Below are 22,417 nucleotides of genomic sequence, written 5' to 3'. Positions count from 1 at the left end.
GCTCTGTGTCAGAACTAGGAAAGGTGCAATGTCTTTTTAAAAGTAAGCAATCTACTCAAGGTGGTGATGACTTTTAAGTATGCGGAGACGCTAGAAAGGGAAGCACTACAAAGCAAACACGTTTTGAAAAGGCTTTTTTCATCTAATATTTTATAAAGTCTTTCCTCTGTATCACAAAGATGTTTCTTTTTTTTTTTTTTTTTTTTTTTAAGGGAGGTTTCCCAGGTACACTTACCCCTTATGCTTTCCATCGAATACTCTGGGGTTTACATCAGGGACATGTCGATTTTAACAAAAGCAGCCCTCTGTAGACCCATAATTTAGCATTCATGGAATTCTTTCATTCCTCTCATCAATATGCATATTTCCCAGTATCAGGTGCTTTCCTTTTTGATATGTCACGCATTTCATAACTCATGTTCAGCTGTTAATTTACACAAGATAGGGAACACAGAGGACCAAGGTCAGAGTTTTTGCCTTTATTAGGGCTTCAATTAGTCATAGGTGAACTTTGGAAAGCCTCAACTGGATTCAAACAACTGGTTGAATATTACAACAGTGGAGCATTCCCTTCCAAATCCAGGTATACTTTATCATTCCTTTTCTGGGACTTGTAGATTTCCCCCGTTAACATACCTAGAAAGAGGAAACATATGTAAAAGGCTATAAGCTCAATTTTTCAGTTATAGCAAATGTGAGGCTCATAGATAGTTCTGAAGAGAGAAGGAGAGAACTGAATTTTTCACCTGTAGACACTAATATGACATTTCTTTCCCTTTTCCTCATGAAGATGTATGCCTATCAGGTAGCTTTCTAGTCCCATTCTGAAGAACGTTGGCCATGGATATTGATTTTGCTTGCCATGGTCACTACGCTTTGCAGCATGCAATCTCTCCATTCTGGTCCCAACTGACCCAAAGCCCGTGAATTGCCTTGCTCTAAGAATATTCCCCCAAATGGGAAACTACTTTGTGCAACAACAAAACCACTCAATAAAGTCCACTCTCTTAAAGAAATAGGCATATGAGACACATACAAGGAGCTGGCAGTTAACATAAGCAGGCAGAGAGAAAAGTAGAGACAGGAAAATGCTGAATCATAGGAAGGCAGAGACTACTGAGATTGTTGTCCTGCACCAAAAAAGTTATGGCATCAGAGCACATTCCGGGACTCCTCGGGACCTCACTAATTAACCGCTCATTCTGACCTCCCTGGGAATTATAAAACTCCATCACCTGTAAAGTCCTGATCTGTTTTCTCTTTGCAGCCTGAGTGAACTGACCTAATAAAAGAGCACATGTTCATATTTTAAAAGAGGCCTCATTCTACTAAAGAGTATTTTTGAACTTTACATTAAAAACAACCCAGAAATAAAAGGGGGACAGACTGATACTTGTCTTCAAAGCATTTTAAAGAAGAGAGTAAATATGTACTCAATGGAGGCTTAAGATGCAAGTTAAGATGAGAAACCCTGCCGGGTGCGGTGGCTCATGCCTGTAATCCCAGCACTTTGGGAGGCCGAGGCTGAAGGATCATGAGGTCAGGAGATGGAGACCACCCTGGCTAACAAGTTGAAACCTGGTCTCTACTAAAAATACAAAAAATTAGCCGGGTGTGGTGGCGGGTGCCTGTAGCCCCAGCTACTCGGGAGGCTGAGGCAGGAGAATGGCTTGAACCCGGAAGGCGGAGGTTGCATTGAGCCGAGATCACGCCACTGCACTCCAGCCTGGGCGACAGAGCAAGACTCTGTCAAAAAAAAAAAAAAAAAAAAAAAAAAAAAAAAAAAAAAAAAAAAAAAAATTGGGAGACCCAGGAGGTAAAAGACAATAAAAGCAGGTTCATTAAAATTGCAGTGAACACTGATATAAGAGGGAGATCCCTTGGCATTTTCAGTCCTGGATCTCATTGGCCAACATATTCTCATGGTTTAATATCGTATGAAGGATGGGCGAGCAAGGAGTGCCCTCTGCCCAAGAGACAGGCAGAAAGGGGGTGCGTTGTCTGCAAAGAATCTTAAAATAATCATAAAACTGACTAAAGTAGATCTTTTTATTAACACCACCATTCCCCCCCATCCTCAACCCTCAGAACTCTATTGCTATTTTGCACAGTGAAGAATGTGAGTCTTCACAGCATAAAACGGAGTTCTTGAGTAGAAAATTTGTGACTTTTCAGCCTCAAGAAATCAGAAGGTCTAACTTTGTCATAACAAATGCTCCCAAGAGAACTCTGAAGATAGATATTTAGTGAGAGGTTTCATTTTTCCGAAATACCCATGCTCTCCAAGTCTTTTAGTCGATAGCATAAAACAGATTATTTTCTCAAGAAAAATTCCACATCACTTAAGAATTTATTAACAATTTACATAATTGCTTAAGTAATCTGCATAATTGACAGGAAGTTTAATTTGACCCTAGTTCAACTGTAACACTTAGGTTTTAAACTGAAATTGGTATAATTCATTTATGAGAGTAATTAAGCCGTAGTGTCTAACAAATACATCTCATGCTGCCTGAGGCCCCCAAGACCAGAACATGCTATTAGAATGTTTTATTTAAATATGTCAAATCTGTTCATCTCCACAGTCACCCATGTTAAACTAGAGCAAATGGCTTATTTGACCTTGAGCTTCGTGCTTTTGAGAAAAGGGTATTTGAGGCACATAATTCAACTATTTTTCTAGACAAATCCACAAGCCAAAGTTCCTAAGGAAAGGCTAAGATTTACTTATATTTTACTTCCGGAAAGTGTTCACATTCTACGATAATCAAAAAAGTTCTTAGACATATATATTTGTAGCAGCAAGACCAAGTAAAAACCCTAAAATAATGAATTATTAAGTTATAACAAGATGACTAATATTCACAAGTGTGAGAGAAGTGGTGACTCTGTTTACCTTCCCTGAAATGCATACTTTTTATATTTAAATGCATAGTTAATTCAACTAATCGAAGGACACTCATCTCAAACAGAAAATAGTGGTACTGCAAAGTGCCACTGCATATGCCTAGGGAAGGGCAAAGATTAATTTGAGCAAGAGTTGGTGGCAGGTAACATCTCTTCACTTGGAAAACATCAGATCTCAACTTCACTTTGTGGCTGCCACCAGTGCAACGTTAGGCACCTAAAGAATACGGATGAGGGCCAGCCTTCAGTGGCATGGTTATGTAGACAAAGTCTCTGTTGGGCACACTCAAAGTGTATCCTTTTGCAACACTCCCATGAATATTCTAAAGAATATCTTATAATGCAGCCTCATGCTTGATACCAGACTCCAACACTGCAGGCCTCTTCACTCCTTCCCCTGTTCTGTCCCCAGCACTTTTTTTTTTTTTTTTTTTTGGAGACTGAGTCTCACACTGTCGCCTGGGCTGGAGTGCAATGGCGCGATCTCAGCTCACTGCAACCTCTGCCTCAGAGATTCAAGCAATTCTCCTGCCTCAGCCTCCCGAGTAGCTGGGACTACAGGCGCCCACCAACACACCTGACTAATTTTTTTGTATTATCAGTAAAGACGGGGTTTCACTGTGTTGGCCAGGCTGGTCTCAAGCTCCTGATGTCGTGATCCACTGGCCTTGGCCTCCCAAAGTGCTGGGATTACATGCATGAGCCACTGCACCTGGCCAGGACCTTTTTTTTGATGTTCCTTTTTTCTCAGTGATCCTTCACTTTCTTGTGCAATTTTTTGATTGCCCTCAATTCTCATATTCTCTCATATTATTCACTTCCTTCTGAATCTAGATTCTCTACCCAACCCTTAAGTTCCACCATTTAGTTGACAGTTATAGTTATCACTCAATAAGCATTTCTCCAATGACAAACACCATGTGAGGTATTTGGCATAATTTATCTTATTTAATCATCATTGCAGCCCAGCAAACTATGTTTATCGTGAAGATGAGAAAATAGAGACTTTAGAGGAGTTAAATGACATGCCCAAAGTGTCAAAACTTAGCCTGAGTGGCACCATGATCTTGTGACCATATACACACTTGGAAAATTCTATTCTATTACATAGCATATGTGATTATGACATTGTTTCCATTTTATTGTAAAATAAAATAATAATAGTAATAATTGCCATTATAGTAATTAAAAAATACAAATAGGGGAAACCACATAAAGTAAACTTATAGTTTAATAAACTGTTGTAAGTTGAACAGTCTTCTATTTATTATCCTTGTCAAGAAATTGAATATTGGTCAGGCACGCCAGAAATCCCTTCCGTGTATCCAGTCCCAATCACAGTCTCTCTCCCATGCCACCACATCATTACAACACCTTCTGAATGATAAGGATCACTTCTTTGCATTTTTGTATAGTTTTATCATCCAAGTGGACATCCTTACATACTATAGTTTAATTTCTTTTAAAATTTGATGTCTTTTAAACTTCTTTTAGCCTAATGATTTTCTTTCTATCTCTTATTCTTACGGTAAACTGTTGAAGACTTACAGTTTCCCACAGTCTACACGTTGTGGATTGCATATTCACAGTATGGTATTTCAGGCTCCCATGTCCTCTGAATTTTTTGAAAAGTGTCAAGTGAAGCCACAGACTTGACGAGAGTCAGGATTGATTCCCTCGGCAAGAAAGAAAGTGGTACTCTGCTCTTCTGACAAAAGGCTTCTAGCTCTTCTTGTGTGTTTTTGTGATGTTACCAATCATTGATGCTCAATGTCTAGATCCATTCATTCACTGGAGATTACAAGAGCTATTCTTATTTATTTATTTATTTATTTATTTACTTTGAGATGGAGTTGCGCTCTTGTTGCCCAGGCTGGAGTGCAATGGCACGATCTCAGCTCACCGCAACCTCCGCCTTCCTGTTCAAGCCATTCTCCTGCCTCAGCCTCCCGAGTAGCTGGGATTACAGGTGTGTGCCATCACTCCTGGCTAATTTTGTATTTTTAGTAGAGACGGGGTTTCTCCATGGTGGTCAGGCTGGTCTCAAACTCCCGACCTCAGGTGATCTGCCCACCTTGACCTCCCAAAGTGCTGGGATTATAGGCGTGAGCCATCACACCCAGCTCTTTCATTTATTTTTCTATTATGTGTTATCTAAAATATTCTCTATAAAGAGGTATTTTTCATTTGGTCATGTAATGGGATCATTCATGTAGTAAGGCAGGATGAATGCATGATTCTTTCTCTTCATCACTTTGTATAAAATGAATATGTTCTTATCATTCTTTTGAAACAACCAATTACTGTGTCTTTAATATCCCTATGAACTAATGCATTTAAAACTATTTGATGAGTTTTAATCCATTGTAATTACTATCTTCGCTGATGCTCACATTTTCACATCTTTTGCAGTGTGAGTTTTTAAAAATTGGCTCTTTACTCCCTTTGACACAATGTTGGTAATATTTAGTGAACTTTGATAACTTTCATGCTATTTGGTAAGGCAAAACGTTTAAGGCTTATATTATATATTTCTTGCCCCAAATCTGGAATCAGCCATTTCTCCTTTAGTGGGTGTTATGAATTTAATTGTTTCCACCTAAAATTCATGTAAAGTCCTAATCCCAATGTGGCTGTATTTAGTGATAGGGCCAAAAAGAGGTAATTCAGGTTAAATGAGGTCATAAAAGTGGGATCCTGACAAAACAAGATTAGAGTCCTTACAAGCAGAGGAAGAGACACCAGAGATCTTTCCCTTTCTGTAAGGCCACATAAGGATGCAGTGAAAACGTGGCCATCCACAAGCCAGGAAGAGAGCCCTCACCAGAAACCAAGTCTGCTGAAACCTTGATCTGAGACTTCCAGCCTCCAGAACCATGGTAAAAATATATTTCTGTTGTTTAAGACCCTCAGTTTGTGGGACTTTATTATAGGAACCCTCACAGACAACCACAGTGGGAAAAGGTATTTCAGTACAGGATCAGTGTATTCAAGATAATTACTGCTCCTGGGATGGTTGCTGTTTCAAACACTATTCAGTGGACAGAGTTAGGCAAGCTGGATAGATATGTAGATAGATAGATAGATAGATAGATAGATAGATAGATAGATAGAAAATGTATCAATTCCTATTGATAATTCCAATTAAAATTCAGCACTACAAGATTTTACTTAACTGATCTTTGCTATTACATCATGCCACCTTTTTTATAGAACAAAAATTCTGGCTCCTAAGGGTATAAGAAATGATAGAAGTGAGCTAGGTGCGGTAGCTCATGCCTGTAATCCCAGCAGTTTTTGAGGTCAGATGAGCAGATTGCTTGAGCCCAGAAGTTCAAGACCAATGTGGGTGACATGGCAAAATGTCATTTCTACAAACACACACACACACAATAGCCAGGAGTGGTAGCTTATGTCTTTAGTTCCAACTACTAAGGAGGCTGAGGCTTGAGCCCAGGAGTTTGAGGCTTCAGTGAGCCGTGATTGTGCCACTGTACTTCAGCCTGGGCAGCAGAGTGAGACCCTGTCTCAAAAAAAAAAAAAAAAAAAAAAAAAAAGAGACAAAGGTGAAATTCCCTAGATTTACTACATTATGCACATATTTCTCTCAATATAATAATGCAAATATTACCAACACTCATATGATTACTGAAAACAGTAAATATTTTTGCTTAGGTTCTCATTTACCCCAGATTTTATTTTTATGGTGGTACTGCTTTTATAATATTGCAGCATATTTTCATTACATACTATACTGTCTGCTTTTTAACTCTCATGTAGTCATGGTTATCAAATAACTGCATATTTAATGCTCACAGCCAGTCTTACATCAGCACCTCTCTAGTCACTTTAGATATTTCAAAATTAGTTTCTAGTATATTCATCAGGAAGATTTTATAAAAATTTTTCTGAGTTCTTGCATGTTGATAAAAGGTAATTTATAACTATTATATGTATTTAAAAGGTAATTTCTCTGGAAACTTTTCATCTTTTGAATAATTCACCCCATTTTCCTCTGAAATAAGCATTGATTTAAAAATGATAATCTAGTTTTATTTCTTATGTAAGTGAGTTGCAGTATTTTAGTTTTTAATTTGATTTCTCTATTCTATATTTCATGTTATTTTTAAAATATGTTAAACTTCTTTTGAAATAGTAGAATATAAATGTGATTTCTTTCATGAGCACATCTTTCTGATATACTTTAATTATCTATAGGAATGCTATTATCTTTCTTGTTAACTTTTTTCCTCTCCACATTGCATGATCTTTGGACTAGATAATTTTGTATTATTTACTTTTATGTGACATTGATTTTATGAACATTCAGAAGGAGGTGCAGTATATATCTGCTAAGAGTTCAGTATCCAAAATATTTAAAGAACACTTAAAACTCAGTAACAAAAAAGACAAACAACCTTCTTTAAAAACAGGCAAATGGACTGGGCGTGGTGGCTCACGCCTATAATCCCAGCACTTTGGGAGGCTGAGGCAGGCGGATCACGAAGTCAGGAGATCGAGATCATCCTGGCTAACACGGTGAAACCCTATCTCTACTAAAAATACAAAAAATTAGCCAGGTGTAGTGGCGGGTGCCTGTAGTCCCAGCTACTTGGGAAGCTGAGGCAGGAGAATTAGGTGAACCCGGGAGGCGGAGCTTGCAGTGAGCCGAGATGGTGCCACTGCACTCCAGCCTGGAAGACAGAGCAAGACTCCATCTCAAAGGAAAAAAAAAAAAGAGCAAATGTGACTTCAAACCCTACTACAATCCTAAAGTAACCAAAGCAGCATGACAGCGTGATGCTGGTACAAAAACAGACACATAGACCAATGGAACAGGTTAGAGAATCCAGAAATAAAGCTGCAAACTGATAACCATCTGATCTACAAAGAAGACAAAAACAAACCATGGGGCAAAAACTCCCGAGTCAATAAATGTTACTGAGATAACTGGATAGCCCTATGCAGAAGATTCAAACTGGGCCCCTACATTACACCGTATAAAAAAAATCAATCCAAGATGGATTAAATATTTAAATATAAAACCTGAAACTACAAAAGGAAATAAAGAAAAAGGAGAAAACCTGGGAAATACCATTTTGGATATCATCCCTGGCAAAGATTTCATGACAAAGACTCCAAAACAATTGCAATGGAAACAAAAATTGACTACTTGTACCTAATTCAAAAAAGAGCTACTGCATGTCAAAAGAAACTATCGACAGAGTAAACTGACAACCTACAGAATGGGAGAAAAAAAATTCACAAATATGCATCTAACACTGGTCTAATATCCAGAATCGATAAGGAAGTTAAACAAACAAGCAATAAACAAATAACCCCATTAAAAAAAACAGGCAGAAGATATGGACAGACACTTCTCAAAAGATATACGAATGCCAACAAACATATATGCTCATCATCACTAATCATCAGAGAAATGTAAATCAAAATCACAATGAGATACTATCTCACACCAGTCAGAATAGCTATTATTGGAAAGTAAAAAAATAACAGATGCTGGAAAGGCTGCAGAGAAAAGGGAACACTCATACACTGCTGGTGGGACTGTAAACTAATTCAGCCACTGTGTAGAGTGGCTTAGAGACTTCGCAGAGAACTTAAAACAGAATCACCATTTGACCCAGCAATCCCATTATTAGGTATATACCCAAAGGAATATAAATCGTTCTTCCATAAAGACACATGCACACATATGTTCACTGCAGCCCTGTTCATAATAGAAAAGACATGGCATCAACCTAAATGCCGTCAATGGTGAATTGGATAAAGAACCGGGTGCGGTGGCTCAAGCCTGTAATCCCAGCACTTTGGGAGGCCGAGACGGGCGGATCACGAGGTCAGGAGATCAAGACCATCCTAGCTAACACGGTGAAACCCCGTCTCTACTAAAAAATACAAAAAACTAGCCGGGCGAGGTGGTGGGCGCCTGTAGTCCTAGCTAATGGGGAGGCTGAGGCAGGAGAATAGGCGTAAACCCAGGAGGCAGAGCTTGCAGTGAGCTGAGATCCGCGCCACTGCACTCCAGCCTGGGTGAAAGAGCCAGACTTCGTCTCAAAAAAAAAAGAAAATGTGGTACATATGCCCCATGGAATCCTACACAGCCATAAAAAAGGAGATCATGTCTTTTGCTAGAACATGGATGCAGCTGGAGGACATTATCCTAAATGAATTAAGGCAGAAACAGAAAACCAAATACCACATGTTCTCATTTATAAGTGGGAACTAAATATCGAATACTTGTGGACACAAAGAAGGGAACAATAGTCACTGGGGCCTACTTGAGGGAGGAGGCTTGCAGGAGAGTGAGGATCACAAAATTATCTATTTGGTACTATGCTTATTACCTAGATGATGAAATAATCTGTACACCAAACCCCCATTACATGCAATTTACCTATATAACACACATGCACATGTACCCCTTGAATTTAAAAGTTGGAAAATTTTTTAAAAAGCTAAAACTAAAATAAAACTGTGCAAATTAATTGAATAGACATTTTTCCAAAGAAGATACACAAATGGCCAATAAGGCATGAAAAAAATGTTCAAGATCATTAGTCGTTAGGGAAATGCAAATCAAAACTGCCATGGGATATCTCTTTTAGACCCATTAGATTTGTTACAACAACAAGAAATAGAAAGTACTGCATATAGGCCAGAATGTGAGAAACTGGAACGCTCTTACATTGCTGGTGAGAATGCAGAAGATGTCACCGCTGTGGAATACAGTTTGGCGGTTTCTCAAAAGCTTTCTCACAAAAGTTCTTGTAAGTTTTTGCTTTGGCTCTCCAGGTGCTCTGTTTGTTATGAAGGCATTTGGGGGAGTTCAAGAACTATGCCTCCTAAAAAGAAGATAATCTGTCTTTGCTCTTTGAGTTTAGTGGAATCGTTTCTCTCCAGGTTTTTTCTTGCCTCTGCCATTCCTTACACAATTCCTTTCAAGTGTTGATGCTCATCAAAGCACAGTAATCATTTATATATGTTTAATATATGCATTTTTTCTTTTTTTCTGTACACATCTATTTTCTACTTGTTTCCTCACATACACAACCCATTGTGTCATATTTGCAGTTTTCTGACTATATCATGCTCTCTAATTATACATGAATGTGCTTAGCTATGACCTTAAGCTTAATACTTTATCCCTCAAAGCTTTTTAAAGGAGAAGTAAAATTTGATACCTAAGAGGACAATTGAATTCCACCTCAAATCCCAGTTCCAACACTTTTTTTTTTGGCAACCTTGGTTGGCAGAATTCGTTGCTTAAATTTTATTTGTCTCTATTTAATCTATAAGAAGAGAGCAATCATTTTCTATTAATAAAATCTATATGATTATTTCCTGGGTAAAAAAGAATGTACTGTTATTTTCATCTAACTGTTCATAAGTGCATCACATTAACACCAGGTATGCCCGGCTATGTATTGGCAAGTTTATACTATTCTATACCTTCTATCTTCTCTCCTGTATTGTGGGACTGAAAACATGGGAACCACACCTCCCAGAATCATTGAAAGCAAATCTGGTTTTAGAGTCTGTCAGAAAAAGTAATGAAAATGCCACATAGAATATTTGAAAAGAGGAAGTAAAGCAGCAACAGAGCTCTTCAACAGCAGCTGGAAGGTAAGGAGCTTTGGTAGAAACAATCAGGGGTTAGGAACTGCTGATGGCTTACAGGAATTCTGCTAATCAACCACTTTAGTGCAGAAGGGTGCTGAGATCATTGGTGTCTGTCTCCTATAGTTCCCACTGCCTCTGAAACCTAAAATCAAATAGTGTTTCCCCTAAGATTTGTTTCCTCAAATCTTCTAAAGGTTTTGTAAGTGACTACAGTCATGCATAGCATAACGATGTTTCAGTCAACAACAGTATAGATGGCTCAGGTCTCATAAGATTATAACACCATATTTTTATTGTACCTTTTGTACATTTACGTATGTTGAGATACACAAATATTTTCCACTGTGTTACAATTGCCTACAGTATTCAGCACAGTTACATGTTGTGTAGGTTTGGAGCCTATGTGCAATAGTGTGTAGTAGACTATACCATCTACATTTGTATATGTAAGCACACTCTATAATGTATGCACAATGATGAAGCTGCCTAACGATGCATTTCCAGGAACATCCCCATCCTTAAGTGATGCACCACTGTATTTTCATCTATTTAATTTGTTCCTGCCTGGACCATCTAGGGAACTCTCTGTTTCTGAAAAAACTTCAAGTGGTACATGGAGCATGCTTTTCTCCTGTTGCTGGTACATTTCCATCAGCCTGCATTTTACCAAACAGACCAGTTTTATTAACACTGGAAATCAATAGAAGCATGCATTCCTCTTCTTTTGTGAATTCCACAAACTTTATCAGGAATGCCTTAACAGCTACAGCAGTTTTACATTTAAAAGGGCTTTGAACCTGTAAAACTTTCACTGTTAATCTTTAAGTTCTCAAATAAATTCCCAGATTTCTCCAGAATTATCATCAGAAAACCAGACATCCAGTGTTGAAACTGACCTTCTAGTCACACCCTTGGAAAGTTTTCTTTTTCCTTTTTGACAATCCCTTGTTTATGTATTTTTTTATTATCATCTGTTGCACAGATTAACACATTTTACATGTTTTATGATTTGTTTTGTGTCCTTCAAAATATTTGTCATCGTTTTTCAGCTTCAAAATATGTCCTGGAGGATTTCCACTTAAGAAAATATAGAATGGACTTTTTTAAAAAAAGTATCTCACTATATACAACTGAAAAGCCCTGAGCATTATGTAGAGAACAAATAAAATAAGACCCTGAAATGTCAGAGTGGAAGATAGACAGTCTAGGAACCTCAGAACTTATGGAATAGCACATTGGGGAGCTCCGTGAGTTTTCTTTTTGCTTCATTATCACAAACCAGGAGCTAAAGAAACCAGCAACCCAGAAATGCCAAAGACCCAGAAAATAAATGCTCCAAAAAAGACCTCATCTCTGTAGCTATAGGATCAAAAAAAGGGCAACTTAGCAAGACATACAAATCGTAGACAATAACTATACTACTTCAGCCCAACGCCACAGTAAAATTGTAACTTCCTTTCCTCCCAAGCCAACAAAGCCCAGCTGGGCACCCTACACTTCCTCCTTCATGAGGCTCTGAAAAGAGTCCAGCACTCGTTGAAGTGATGTCAAAGAAGTTGAGCAAAAATCTGGGACTTTCATCTCCATGAGGTGGTAATGATGCTTCCTCACGTGGTGTCAGTGGGAACACATAGGGCCTGAAATTCCTCCCTGACTTGGCAATAATGAGGCACTTCTTCCTCTCCTTTACCAAGTGATATCAGAGGAGGCCTACTGGAGGGTGAGGATTTTCAGAATCACCCACAATAATGAGGCCACCATCACTCTGTGTCAGCGAAGACCATGTGGGGAAGCAAGGCCTCCTACTCCTACCAAAGAGTAAAAAGAATGACTCCTGTAGCATGCCAATGGAAGCTGAGAGGTAAACCTGGACTTCTGTTTCCACCTGGCAGTAATAAGACATTGCCTTTCCAGGCAAAGATTTTATGACAAAGATGCCAAAAGCAGTTGCAACAAAAGCAAAAATTGACAAATGGCATCTGATTCAACTAAAGAGCCTCTGCACAGCAAAAGAAACTATCAACAGAGTAAATAGACAGCCTACAGAAGGGCAGAAAAGTTTTGCAATCTATCCATCTGACAAAGGTTTAATATCAAGCATTTACAAGAAACTTAAACAAATTTACACCAAAAAGAAAATTAAAAAGTGGGCAAAGGACATGAACAGACACTTTTCAAAAGAAGACATACATGCAGCCAATGAACCTATGAAGAAAAGCTTAACATCACTGATCATGAAAGAAATGCAAATCAAAACCACAGTGAGATACTGTCTCACACCAGTCAGAATGAGTATTATTAAAAAGTCAAAAAGCAATAGATGCTGGCAAGGTTGTGGAGTAAAAGGAAGACTTTGACATTGTTGGTAGGAGTGTAAATTAGTTCAACCATTGTGGAAGACAGCGTAGCTATTCCTTAAAGACTTAGAAATACCATTCGACCCAGCAACCCCATTTCTGGTTATATAACCTAAGGAATATAAATCATTCTATTATGAAGACACATGCATGAGTACATTCACTGCAGCACTACTCATAACAGCAAAGACAAGCAATCAACCTAAATGCCCATCAATGATAGACTGGATACAGGAAATGTGGTACATATACACCATGGAATAATATGCAGCCTTTAAAAGGAATGAGATTATATCCTTTGCAGGGACATAGATGGAGCTGTAGACCACATATCCTTTGTTATAACTAACAAAGGAGCAGAATACCAAATGCCACATATTCTCACTTACAAGTGGGAACTAAATGACACAGGGAGGGAAATAATACACACTGGGGCCTGTCAGAGGAGAGGGTGAAGAGAAGGAAAAAGAAAGAATAGCTAATGGAGGCTTGGCTTAATATCTGGGTGGTGGGATGATCTGTGCAGCAAACCACCGGGGCACACATTTACCTTTGTAACAAACCTGCACATCCTGCATGTGTACCCCTGAACTTAAATAAAAGTTGGAAACCAAAAATAAAAAACACAGTGTCTCTCCTTCTGTTGCTGGAGCAGTGGCAGAGAAAGCCACCTGAAGCAGAACTTTAAATAAGATCCAGACTCTCATAACATGATACCATATGTCAAGGCTTCATACTGTGAAGCAAAGGATTAACCTTGCCTGAAGAAAGATTTAGCCTTTCCCCCTGGATCCTGGGTGCTAACCTACAAGTTCTCAGAACGTCCTGCTTAATAAGGGTACCTTTGTTTACACAGGAGCCTTGTGCTATGCAGCATAGTCTGTGATAACAGTGTGATTTATGGTGGGCCTTTGGGCCATGTGACTTCATCTCTAAAGGGGTGAAAAACTAAGGTCAACAACATGAGCAGTCAACCACGTCTATGTAACCAACACCCAAAGAAAACTGTAGACACCAAGGCTTGGTGGAGTTTTCCTGATTGGTGAAACTCCATGTATTGTCACCCATCACTGCTAAGACAAATGAGCACTGCCTTCCCACCTCCAATGGGAGAAGACAATTGAAAACTCCAATGTAATCCCATCACTTTAGGAAGCCAAGGTGGGTGGATCACCTGAGATCAGGAGTTCAAGGCCAGCCTGGTCAACATGGTGAAACCCCATCTCTACTAAAAATACAAAAATTAGCTGGGCATAGTGGTGGGCACCTGTAATCCCAGCTACTCAGGAGGCTGAGGCAGGCGAATCTCTTGAACTTGGGAGGCGGAGGTTGTAGTGAACCGAGGTCACGCCACTGCACTAAAAAAAAAAAAAAAACAGAAAGAAAGAAAGGGAAGGGAAGGGCAGGGAAAGGGCAGGGAAGAGAACGAAAAGGGCAGGGCAGGGCAGGGCAGGGAAGGGAAGGGAAGGGAAGGGAAGGGAAGGGAAGGGAAGGGAAGGGAAGGGAAGGGAAGGGAAGGGAAACTCCAGTTGAATACTCCATCTCCAATGAGAGAAGACATCAAAAACTTATATCCCTTGGACCCTGCCCTATATGCCTTTTCTGGTTGCTGCTTTTAATCTCTATCTTTTCTCTGCAATAAATGACAACTATAAGTTGCTTGAAGACATAAAATGATCTTTGTTGAATTCTAAGTTCTGTGAATGCGTCTAGTGAATTACTGACTTGAGGGTGATTTGGGAGGTCTCCTAAACTTTTCAACCTGCTGAAAACCAAGAGATCTCAAACTATATTAAAAAAGACAATAAATAGATGCCACCATTGAGATCACAGAAATATTAGAACTATCTAACAAAATTCTAAACCAGCTATAATTAAAATGCTTCAACAATCAGGTATACAAACCTTCTTGAAACTAATTAAAAAAAAAAAAATAGATGGCCTCAGCAGAGAAACAGGAAATCTCAGCAAAGAAGTAGAAAATATAAAGAACACATTTTGTAAATTTTAGACATTTGAAATTATAAAACCAAAAAATACAATGACCAAATTAAAACAAAACAAAACAGAAAAATTTGTGAATGAGCTAAACAGCAGAATGGAAGGGTCAGAGCAAGAAATTAGTGAACTGGAAAGCAGAATAATAAAAATTGCCACATTTGAACAAAAGATAAGAAATAGACTAAAAAAACTGAACAAAGCCTCAGGGACCTGAGGGACCATAACCAAAGTTGTAGCATTTATGTCTTTGGGGTCTGAGAGAATGGAGGAGAGAGAGCACAGATGAAAAAAATACTCAGAGAAATAATGACTAAAAATATAGATTTTTTTGTCAATTAAAAAAATAAGAACAGCATTAAATGTTGAAAAAGAAGTCCAAATTTTTCAAATCATAAGATATAAATCTACCGATTCAAGAAACTGACAAAACCTCAAACAGAAGAAGTCCAAAGAAATACATGCCAAGATGGATCACAATTACAATTCCAAAAGTACATAAAAACAAAAAAAAATCAAAGTGGTGAGAAAGAATAAGAAAACCTTACCTATAGGGAAAAAATTCAAATGATAGGGAATTCATCCTCAGAAACCATGGAGACCCGAAAAATGTAGCACTATATTTTTCAAGTGCTGAAAGCAAAGAACAGCCATCCCAGAATTATATATCCAACAAAATTTCCTTCAGTAATGAAAATAAAATCAAGATACTTTCAGATAAAGAGAATCTAAGAGAATTTGTTGCCAGTAGATGTATTCTAAAAGAATAGCCAAAATAACTCATTTAATCAGAAAAAACAATAAAGAAGGAACATTAAATATAAGGAAAGAAGAAAGTATATGGTAACCCAAAATATGAGTAAGTTCTACAGAATGCCCTTTTTTCAGTTTCCTCTATTATTTCCCCTTCCTCCTTGTGTGATTCTAAATGTATGCAAATAAAATATTTAGGATAATTATATTCTAATTGGGGGAAAGTAAAGAAATATAAAGGTAGGCAAGATTTCTATAATCAAAGTTGTAAGATCACTACACTAGTAGACTACTATTAGTCATGTATATTTAATGTGATACTTAGAGAAAACACTAAAATAGCTGTAAAGGAGACACACTGAAAACATTATATCAAAAGAGAATTCCAAAATATGTTCAAGTAACCCACAGGAAGATAGGAAAGATATAACAGAAACAAAAAACAGAATGAATAAAAAGAATGCAAAACAATAACATGTCAGACTTCATCCTAACATACAAATAATTACACTAACTATAAATGGTCTAAATGCACCAGTTAAAGTACTGGTAGAGTGATAGTAAAAGGAAGAAAAAAGAGATCATGCAAACATTAATTAAAGCAGTAGTGGTTATATTAATATCAGATAATGTTAATTTTAGAGCAAGGAAAATTACCAGATATAGAAAGGGACATTAATAATAAAAAAGTTATACAATACTCTTTAAGATTCAATACAAGAAGATATAACAATACTAAATGTATGTATAGCAAATAACAAAGCTGCAAGATATGTGAAGCAAAAAATGACAGAACTGAAAAGACAAAGACAAAGTCACAATTGTAGTTAAAAAGCTCAATTTCCCTCTTTCAACAACTGATAGAATACCTCGACAGGAAATCAGCAATGATATAGAATAACCCAACACCATCAACCAACAGAATTCAATTGACATTTATAGAACCCTTCATGAAACAGCATGATATACATTCTTTTCAAGTACTCACAGAACATATACCAAGATAAAGCATATCCTTAACCATAAAACAAACCTAAACAAATTCAAAAATAATAAAATCATACATAATGTGACATAAGATTACGATAAAACCTAGACAGAAATTGACAAGAAAGATGGCAGTAAAATCTTCAAACACTGAAAAACTAAATAATGCATTTCTAGATAGAAGGTCAAAGAGAAAGTCTCAAAAGAAATTAAAAAAAAACTAAATTGAACCAAATTAAAATGAAAAACAAAAAATCAAACTAGTGGGATGCAGCTAAAGCAGTATTGATAGGAAAATTTGTAAGTCTAAATGCATACATTAAGAAAGAAGAAAAGTCTCAAAATAATCTAGTCTCTCACCTCAAGGATTTGAAAATAAAAAGAGCAAAATAAACACAAAGAAAACAGAAGGAAGAAAATAATAAACATAAAACAGAAAATGAAACTGGGAAAAAGAAAGACAATAGAGAAAATCAATAAAACGTAGCTGGTTCTTCATAAAAAGTCAATATAATTGACAAAACTCTAGCATGATTGACAATGATAGAAGAGAGAAGACACAAATTACCAATATTAGGGGTGGAACAGGAAATATTACTGCAGATCCTGCAACTATCTAAAGAATAAGGAAATATTTTCCATAATTTTACACACATAACTTTGACAATTTAGTGAAATGGACCAGTTACTATAAAAACGCAAACTTCCAGAATGTACTCAATATGTCATAGATAATTTGAATATTTGTATAAATATTAAGAAAATTAACTTCATAATGAATTAACTCTCAGAAAAGAAATAGCTAGGCATGGATCAATGACGAAGTGAGGTTTATTCTAAGGATGCAGAATGGTTCAATATTCTGACATCAATCCATGTAAGCCATCATATTAACAATCTAAAGAAAAACATATTGCATGACTATATCAGCCCGTGCAGGAAAAAGCATTTTATGAAATTCAACACCCTCTCATGATTAAAGGAATCAAACAGACAACTTTCAGATTAGTAGGAATAGAGGGAAAATTTCTCAATTTGAGCTACCAGGAAAAATCTACAGCTAACATTGTACTTCGTGATCAGTAAGAAAGGGCAGAGAACTCAGACCCACACAAATATGCCAGAGTAATTTTTGACAAAGGTGCCAAGGCAATTCAATGGAGGAAAGATAGCCTTTTCAAGGAATGGTGCTAAGGAAATTAGCATACAGAGGCAAAACAGAAAAATGAACTTTTATCTAATTCTTACATCTTGTACAAAAATTAACTGAAATGGCTCAAGGATTTAAATGTAGAATGTAAAACCATAAAATTTTTAGAGAAAAAAAAAATAGGAGACCTTTGGAATCTAGGACTAGGCAAAGAGTTCTGAAACTAGTCACTAAAAACAAGTTTTATAAAAGAAAAAATTGATAAATTGGACTTCCCCAAAATTAAAAACTTTTTTTCTGTGGAACATCTTGTTAAGAGGATGAAAAAACAAGCTTCCAACTGGGAGAAAATATTTGCAAACTGACAAAAGACTGGTATCTAAAAATATATTAAGTACTCTCAAAACTCAACAGTAAATAATAATGATAACCCATTCACAAAATGTGGGGAGAAAACATGAAGAGACATTTTCCCCAAGAGAATATACAGATGGCATATACGTGTATGATAAAATGTTCAATTTGATTAGTCTTTGGGGGAATATAAATTAAAATCACAAGATAGCCACTGCACACTTAACAGTATGGCTAAAATTTAAAAACTGTATATATTTATGTGTGTGTATACATATATATGTAGACACACACATAATATACATATGTACACACAATATACATATATACACAATGAATTATGTATACATATATATTCAAAAGCAAAAAATAGTGAAAGGCAAATATATATATGTAGTCAAAAGCAAATATATGTATGTATTTTGACTATATAGATAGAGAAAGAGAGAGAGAGAGTCAAAAGCAAATACTGGCAATGCTGCAGAGAACCTGGATCACTCATACATTGCCAGTGAGAAAGGTAGATGTCACAGCCACTCTGGAAAACAGTTTGGCAATTTCTTAAAAAACTAAACATGCTATTAATATGTGGACATGTTCTATTAACAAGTGCTGGATTTACACCAGAGATGAGAAGGCTTATGTTCACACAAAACCCTGTACATGAATGTTTGTGGCTGTTTTATTTATAATAGACCTAAACTGAAAATAACCCAGAATGTTCTACAATGAGTGAATGGTTAAGCTAACTGTGGTTCATTGATACAAAGAAGTGTTACTAAGCGATGAAAAGGAATGAATTATTGACACACTCAACCTAGATGAATCTCCAGAGAATTATGTTGAATAATTAAAAAAACTTCAATCTCAAAAAGTTACATAGCATATAATTTCCTTTACATAAGATGCTCAAAACGACAATATTATAGAAATGCAGAACGGATAAGGGGGATTGGGGTTAAAGAAGAGGCTGAGAGAAGGTAGCTAAATGTGACTATAAGAGGGTGCCATTGTAAACCCTTGCAGTGATGAAAACGTTCTCTATTTTGACTGTATCAATGCCATTATCCTGGTTATAATATTACATTAAAGTTTCCAATATGTTACCATGGGGGGAAACTGGATAAAGGGTGAAAGAGATTTCTCTGTATCTCAAACTTTTTAAAACATTTAGTAAAAAAATAAAATTGTTGATGTTTTCATTGTAAGAGTATGTATTTTTTTACCAATAGTTCCATTACTCTCAGTGCTTTTGCATGTCTCCCACATGATAAGCTTAATAATGCTGATAAAATGCTTCACATCTAAGCACAAGTACAATGCACATGCTGTAAACTAGAAAGCACAACGGATCCAAATAAAATTGCTCTTGCTACCTGTGAGTGGTAGCCGGAGGTGGCAATCTGCTGCTCTGAGGTGGAGCTTGATGTATTACAACTGATTGATCTCACAGCTTTTAAGTGTATGATCTTTCGTGAATGTTATCAGAAATGTATTAATAGAAATGCTATTATGGCTGGTGCAGTGTAAATTTTGAAAATGGGAGTATTATTATTACTATATATAATTGATTATCAGGATTAAGAAAGCAAATAATACAACGTCTCATCATCATGCTTAGGAATTTCTCTGTTTATGCACATTCAACAATTGACTTTATACTTGCTGCTGTGGGTCCCCCACTTGTCTCTGGTGAATCCATTTCCCATTTTTCTGGCAGGACTTCAACTCCTAGGCATGCTCTGTAATTATTTTATCTTTGGTAATTCCTTTTGATTATCTATGGCATTGTGCTCCCCTGCTTCATTTGCTCTACTTACTACCCCACCCAACATTCCCAACCAACACACACATGCACAAATGTGCACACACACACACACCACATACTGCCAACCCCGCTTCAAGTGCCTATCCTTTACTCATACCTCAGGGCTCAGGTTATATGACTTCACAAGATCCACCTCTTTATCAGGTCAAGTGTTCCTGATGCTATTTTAATTATGGATTTTTATTTTTTATTTTATTTATACTTATTTATTTTTGAGACGGAGTTTTGCTTTTGTCGCCCAGGCTGGAGTGCAATGGCACTACCTTGGCTCACTGCAACATCTGCCTCCTGGGTTCAAGTGATTCTCCTGCCTCAGCCTCCCAAGTAGCTGGGATTACAGGCATGCATTACCACGCCCAGCTAATTTTTGTATTAGTAGAGACAGGGTTTCATCATGTTGGTCAGGCTGGTCTCAAACTCCTGACCTCAGGTGATCCACCCTCCTCACCTCCCAAAGTGCTGGGATTAAAGGAGTGAACCACCACGCCTGGCCTAATGATGAGTTTTTATATGACTTCTTTGCTAGAGTGTAAGCTTTTGGAGGGTAGGCTACATAATTGTGTTCTTCAACACTGTGTTCCAAATGCCTAAGTCAATGTCTGCCTTAGAGAAGGCAATCAACAAGAAGACATCCAGTGATGTATCATGCTATTCTGCAGAGGATGAGGATGACATGGTGCTGTGGCACCAGTGCTTGGGAGTGATCTGTGAGAAGTTTGGAAGTTTCAAAGGAAAAAAATTTAAAAAAATTTAGTTCACATACATTTTAAGTTTAAAATGTAAACTTTATTGTGTTTTTTTTTTTTTACTTTTTTATTTTTTTATTTTTTATTTTTATTTTTTGAGATGGACTCTCACTCTCTTTCCCAGGCTGGAGTGCAGTGGTGCAATCTCGGCTCACTGCAAGCTCCGCCTCCCAGGTTCACACCATTCTCCTGCCTCAGCCTCCCCAGCAGCTGCGACTACAGGTGCACACCGCCATGCCCAGCTAATTTTTGTATTTTTAGTAGAGACAGGGTTTCACCGTGTTAGCCAGGATGGTCTTGATCTCCTGACCCTGTGATCTGCCCGCCTTGGCCTCCCAAAGTGCTGGGATTACAGACGTGAGCCACAGGGCCCTGCCTATTATTATTTTTATAGAAATTTTCTTGCCTCATTATTATCAGTTTCTTAAAGATAGTTTTTTATCAAACAAAGAGTGAATTCTTCAGACAATGTTTATTTGTATCAATTTACCAAGGTACAACTCATCCCTGCTAACATTTTACAAATCATTTGAAATGGTATCTTCTATGTTTCATTAACTACATAGTTTTTAATTTTTGCCATCACGACTGTATTAAGTTGTTCTTGCATTGCTATAAAGACCGGGACCGTATAATTTATAAAGAAAAGAGGCTTAATTAGCTCACAGTTCTGCAGGCTGTACAAGCATGGTGCCAGCTTTGCTAAGCCTTCGGGGGCCTCAGGGAGATTTTACTCATGGCAGAAGGCCAAGCAGAAGCAGGAATAGAGCAGGAATGTCACATGGCAAAAGCAGGAGCAAGTGAGCACTATATACTTAAACAAATCTTGCAAGAACTCACTATCACGAGGACAGCATCAGGTCATAAGGAATCTGTCCCCATGATTCAATCACCTCTTACCAGGCCCCACCTTCAACAATGGGGATTACATTTCAACATGAAATTTGGACAAGGGTAAACATCCAAACTGTATCAATGACTATATTGCTTTGTATCTTCAACTGCCCAAAATAGATATTCGGCTAGTTCATTGAGATGTAAAAAGTAATGCACTATTATAACCTAGAATATCAGCATAAATAGAAACAATGCCCAGGTCTCCAGTGTGAATACATATTGCAAACCTGCGTGTATTGTTACAATTGAATTTGGCCTGGTGGCCAAAAAGAAATGTGATTAGAAGCATGACAATGAATATCTGAGAATTGAATTTTATAGTACAAATTAACCTTTCACTGGTTCCCAGAGTGTTAACTAGTGTGAAGTTCAGTCAAAGACTAACAAGAAACAGGTGCTTTGTGTTCTTATAAAACATAATCTATCACCTTTATGATAAGCCAATTGAGTTCTGTTTTTTTTTTTCCTCCCTAAAATGAGCGTAAAATACCTGTCACGCTTTTTAGTAAAAATAAAGAACAAACTGGAATTACTCAGGGGTCTTTCAAAGTTACACAACTTTCGCCTTGAATAGCTACGAGTTACACAGGAGACTTGTGAAATTAGTCACATGTAAAAAAAATGTATTATTCATGGAAGAAAAACAAAACTATCAATTGATTTTTTTTTTTTTTTTTTTTTTTTTATGGAGTTTTGCTCTTGTCACCCAGGCTGGAGTGCAATGGCACAATCTCGGCTCACTGCAACTTCTGCCTCCCTGGTGCAAGCAATTCTCCTGCCTCAGCCTCCTGAGTAG

The 22,417-nt window shown here is 37.2% G+C and overlaps 1 long non-coding RNA gene across 1 annotated transcript in view; it reads right to left on the bottom strand.

Moving 5' to 3' along the window:
* Positions 1–226: 226 nt before the first annotated feature.
* Positions 227–22,417, bottom strand: part of LOC126959371 (uncharacterized) — a 48,071-nt gene continuing 25,880 nt past the window's right edge. Inside the window, exon 3 of the long non-coding RNA XR_007727506.1 lies at positions 227–636. This is a non-coding gene — a long non-coding RNA (uncharacterized LOC126959371). The remainder of the gene's footprint in view (positions 637–22,417) is intronic.

Source organism: Macaca thibetana, chromosome 7 (genome assembly GCF_024542745.1).
Source record: "Macaca thibetana thibetana isolate TM-01 chromosome 7, ASM2454274v1, whole genome shotgun sequence".
NCBI classification, from domain to species: domain Eukaryota; kingdom Metazoa; phylum Chordata; class Mammalia; order Primates; family Cercopithecidae; genus Macaca; species Macaca thibetana.
Note: the sequence above shows the minus strand (reverse complement) of the source record. Positions and strands in the feature narration are given on the sequence as shown.